The sequence below is a fragment of the Piliocolobus tephrosceles genome, chromosome 2, assembly GCF_002776525.5.
Source record: "Piliocolobus tephrosceles isolate RC106 chromosome 2, ASM277652v3, whole genome shotgun sequence".
Classification (NCBI taxonomy): Eukaryota; Metazoa; Chordata; class Mammalia; order Primates; family Cercopithecidae; genus Piliocolobus; species Piliocolobus tephrosceles.
The window spans coordinates 159,200,397-159,205,485 of record NC_045435.1 but is presented as its reverse complement, the minus strand read 5'-3'; the positions used below and the strand labels follow the sequence as shown (position 1 = coordinate 159,205,485).

The window sequence follows — 5,089 nt, the reverse complement described above, 5'->3', positions numbered from 1 at the left end:
CCCCCACACCCCAAAAAAAAAAAAAAAAAAAAAAAAAAAAAAAAAAGAAAGACACATTTCATGTGTTTTCACTTATCTGTGGGATCTAAAAATCAAAACAATTGAACTCATGGAGATAGAGAGTAGGCTGGGCGCAGTGGCTCACACCTGTAATCCCAGCACTTTGGGAGGCCGAGGCAGCTGAATCACCTGAGGTCAGGAGTTCAAGACCAGTCTGGCCAACATGGTAAAACCCCATCTCTACTAAAAATACAAAAATTAGCCAGGTGTGGTGGCAGGTGCCTGTAAGCCCCGCTACTTGGGAGGCTAAGGCAGGAGAATCACTTGAACCCGTAAGGCAGAGGTTGCAGTGAGCCGAGATCATGCCACTGCACTCCAGCTTCCAGCCTGGGTAACAACAGCAAGACTCAATTTCAAAAAAAAAAAAAAAAAAAAAACAGAAAAAAGAGTAGAAGGATGGTGGTTACCACAGCTGGCAAGGGTAGTGGGAGAGGGTTGGCGGTGTGGGTAAAACTGGGGATGGGGATGGTTAATGGATACAAAAAGTAGAAAGGATGAATAAGACCTAGTATTTGATAGCACAACAGGATGACTATAGTCAATAATAATTTAATTGTACATTTTAAAATCATTATAGTTGGATTGTTTATAAAAACAAAGGATACATGCTCGAGGGGATGGATGGATACCCCATTTATCATGATGTGATTATTAAACATGTTGCATCCCTATATCAAAATATCTCATGTACCCCATAAATATATATACCTATGTACCCACAAAAATTAAAAATTAAAATAAATAAAAATAAAAAGGAAGTAGTCACAAGTCATAGAATCAAGGAGTAGAATGGTGGTTTCCAGGGACTGGAGGGCAGGGGAAAATCAGGAGTTACTAATCAACAGGCATAAAGACTCGGTTAAGCAAGATGCATAAGCTCTAAAGATCTGCTATACAGCATTGCATCTATCAACAATATATATCAACAATGATGTATTATACACTTAAAATTTTATTAAAAAGATAGGCCCAGGTGCAGTGGCACACGCCTGTAATCCTGGCACTTTGGGAGGCCGAGGCAGGCAGATCACCTGAGGACAGGAGTTCAAGGCCAGCCTGGCCAACATGGTAAAAACCCTCTCTCTACTAAAAATACAAAAACTAGCTGGGTGTGGTGGCCAGCTACTCAAGAGGCTGAGGCAGGAGAATCCCTTGAACCCGGGAGGCAGAGGTTGCAATGAGCGGAGATCACGCCACTGTACTCCAGCCTGGGCAATAAGTAAGACAATGTCTCAAAAAAAAGAAAAAATTTTTTTGTTCAGAGGACAGATCTCATGTTACATATTCTTTCCACAATAATTGTTTTAAAGTCAAAAAAATTGGACATAAATGTTCATTATTATGGGATTGTTTAAATTACTTACATTCTGTCCACACAGATCAATATTATGCAACTGTTAATGATGACCTAGTTTTATATGTATTGGTTTGAAAGACATTAATTATAAATTATGTAGCAAAAATGCAACCAATAGAGGATTGGTCCATTTAAAATGTATGTATGTTCATCCAAATGAAAATCTGTTTACAATGGTTTTCTATGTTTATGCATTTCTCTATTACCTAAATTTCTTACAATGAGCATATATTTTTTTGAGGAAAAAACAATACCGATGTTTTTGAAAAATACAAATGTAAACTTTAAGAACTTCACAAACCACATACCACCAATATATTTAAAATTGTCTGCATTATGATACATTTTAGTCATATGTTCTTCAGATTATAAATTTCTATAAGATTATTTATACGTTGTTCTTATTAAAATTTACATTAATTCATTTTCCTTAAGCTTTAAGGAATTTTTTTGCTATCAATATCAATTTTACATCTTCCTAGACTTTGTTCTGGAACTTAAATGAGTGTAAATACTTAATCGCTCAGCCAAATACTAAACACTTCAATCCACAGGCTCTGTGCCTTTGGAACAGATGATTATGAAAATAAATGGTGCTGCAAAGTTCACATTTACTAGAAGTGTCAAAAAATAAAGATGGATTACAAAAGCTCTAAAAAAATGTGTGGCTTGTAGTGTATGATGGTTTTCAAAAGGGATGAGTGTATTTGCATGTGTGTTAGGTTTGTGTGTAAATACACATCCCTGTATCTTTCATAAGTATATGTGAGAATTTCTGTTTATGCTCATGGTGTGTACTTTCTCATAGGTAATAAAATCTGTTATGCATATGCTTATCTGTACCTCCAAGGCAAGCCACATTTGCTTTCATGTTATGTTCAGGAAACCAGCCTCAACTTGTCTGAAAAGGGTTTCAGTGTTGGGCCTGCTCCACTCTGGCCACCTGCTGTGGAGATGGGCTATTTTTGGCAAAGGTGCAGAGTAGAAGGGCAACGCAGGCGGCGGCCCAGGAAGTCAGTCGACGAGGGCGCGCGAGGCACTTCAGCACCACGGACACAGGCAAGCCTGATCCAAGTCCTTTCCCGCCGAGGAAGATCGTTCCTCGGGAGCTGCCCCCAGCCCTCTGGACCCTGGGCGTTACTATCTCTGGGCCCTCGATCGTCACTCGGCCGCGAGCTTTCCGCCTCGCTCCTCGCGGAGCCGGGAGAAAACCTGGCCCGAGATGCAGGTCCGCGCTGAGCCCTCATACGCCGCAACACGACTTCCTGCCGGTCTGCGCGACCCTTTTTCCCTCTCCTCCTCTCAAATGAGACCAAACGGGTGCACGTGGCGTAGAAATTCTACAGCGCCCAGAGCACCGTCAGGAAAGATTCGCCTTTTCCTCCCGGTGGCTGCTGGAGGCTGAGCTGACTTTCCCTGAGCCTCCTCCGCCACTCTCGGCCGTGACCAGGCCCTTCCTCCACTAACCCTTGCCCTCGTCTTCCCTTGAGAAAATATTTCTACAAACCGTCGATGTACCACGAAAATCTCAGCGCCCATAGACTGGCGTTCAAGAGTCATGGACATAAGACAAGAGAGTAATGGAAAATACAAATTCTTGACCATATTTCTAAAATCATCCAGCCTTTTTTAAAACTTGTATTTGAAATTGATTCCATGACGCCACAGGGACTCACCCCTTGCTTGGGTGGGCTACTGGGCGAGAGGAAAGCAACAGCCCCTGGCTTTCATCATGGACGCTGCAGGAGGGCCCAGACACGCGACAGCGGAAAGAAACGGGAAACCGGGCCGTAGCCGATGCTGGCCCTGCCGTCCCCGTGTCCCGGTTATCCAGGAGGTGAGCGCAGAGAAATGCCGGCCCCGCAGCCTTTCAGGCGTCGTGCAGAGCACCCCGAGGTCTGCAAAGCGGGCGGGGCGCGTCGCCCCCAACCCGGCCCTTACCCAGAAAGACTGTTCTGCCCCTTAGGTGTGGCGGCTAAACGCCGGTGTGTGGAGTTCGGGGTCCGCTCTCACTCCCCTGTGGCGCGGCCGGGCAGGCAGGGTCAAGATCCCAGTCCGCCGCCGCCGACCGGCTCCCGGGGCCCAGTTACCTGCGTGTCGCGGCGAGGAAGGTGCCCCCAGAGGCGACTGGGGCGGGCGTGCACTCGCCTGGGAAAATCAAGGCGGGCGCTGCCCGGAGGGGTGCGGAGAGAGAGGGGCGCCGCCGGCGCAGACTCTGCGCCTGCGCTCTCCGCGGCCACCCCCGCCGCCCGCCCCACGACCTGACTGGCGCCAGAGTCGGAGACTGCCGGGGGCGCCCAGGGTTGTGACTGAACTGAAGGACTTCCTCTACCCACGAGGTGGGAGGGTCAAAGTACGGGAAAGCGCCCGCCCGGGCCCCTCTAGCTTACGCCCTTGGAGGGCGCCTGTTTGAAGCAATTGCCTGCCAGGGCTATGTAGTCCGCTGCAAGTGGGCAGGGAGGCAGTTTCTGTCCATTTCCACCCATTGTTTGCGCTTAAAAGTCGCAAGTCGATTCCTTGATGTTTAAATATGTGTCCAGCATCGGAAAATCGTGGTCCGGAGAAGTCTTCGGGCATCCCGAGTCCACCCGACATTTTACTGATGAGGTCTCTGAAGGAAGGGTCTTGACACTGCACACCTGATTCTTCTACCCAGGTCCATATGCCCCCAGTCCCAAGTGGAATGAATATAGCCTCTTGGAAACAGACTGGGCATCAAAAGCAGTGGATTTGATGGGTCCAGGGAACAGGCAAGAAAGGGTGAGGGCTGAACCAAGGTGCTGACTGTGGGAAAAAACAGGAGCTGCCTGTTGCTTTTTCCTCTGTCCCTTCAGACCCACTGTCCACTCCGCTCTGTGACTTAGGACTGACCTTTATGGGCTACGTCAACTATAATCTGGCTTTCAATTGGTTTTGGCAAGTGGGAGGCACCAGCAGATCTGAGGGCAGAATGTGATTCAGGACCTCCCCTGCATCCATCCCCAGCGGGCCACCCTGTTAGCAGTGGCTGTGTTCTTCATCTGAAAGCCATTACTCCCATCCTGTGGCCCTCTCCTGCAGTTTTCTCCAGGTTCTGGTTACCACTAACTACCCTTGCCCCTTCAGGCCTGGGGTGGGTAATGACGCCCAGAGGTTTCCTTTAACCCCATCCACACCTTTTTAAATAGTCCCTTCATTAAACTCTACTCAACTATCCCATCTTTTCCCACCTTTCCAGGACACTATAATAGATTTTAGTCCATTGTGGTTGGCAAAATTCATGAGGACAAAAAGATATGTAAAAGAAATATGGGGCTTTTAAAAGGTGAGAAGTCTTCCAGAGCCATCTTGACAGTTCCCTGGGCTCCAGGCAGCCAGCATGTTAGGTGATCTCCCCACTGGGCCCCATAGCCCGAGGGTGCCGGTTTAGGTAGACCCAAGAATGGAATTCAGACTGCTCATAAACAGTGCGATCACCAAAGGGCTGGGGATCATTTGAGAGTCCAGCATAATAGGATTTTGGATTCCTCTTGACGTAGAGAGACAATCTAGATCTTTATAGAGCAAGTGCTGGTGCTCTCCCAACTACAACTGGGCTGCTTTTGAATGAGTCAATATTCTTAGGACACTTAAGAGAGTCCTGGGAACAGTGGCTGATAAATGTGCTTAAGAAGAAACTGCTGAGTGAGGCAA

The 5,089-nt window shown here is 47.2% G+C and overlaps 1 protein-coding gene across 3 annotated transcripts in view; it reads right to left on the bottom strand.

The window, feature by feature from the left end:
• Positions 1-3,708, bottom strand: part of SLC35G2 (solute carrier family 35 member G2) — a 37,444-nt gene extending 33,736 nt beyond the window's left edge. Inside the window, exon 1 of one of the 3 annotated variants that reach the window (XM_023187855.1) lies at positions 3,359-3,708. The gene's annotated coding sequence lies outside the window, so the exon portion shown is untranslated. Of the gene's footprint in view, positions 1-3,093 lie in introns of all 3 variants that reach the window. The other 2 variants (XM_023187856.1, XM_023187854.2) reach the window with 2 other exon arrangements.
• Between the last annotated feature and the right edge of the window lie 1,381 nt (positions 3,709-5,089).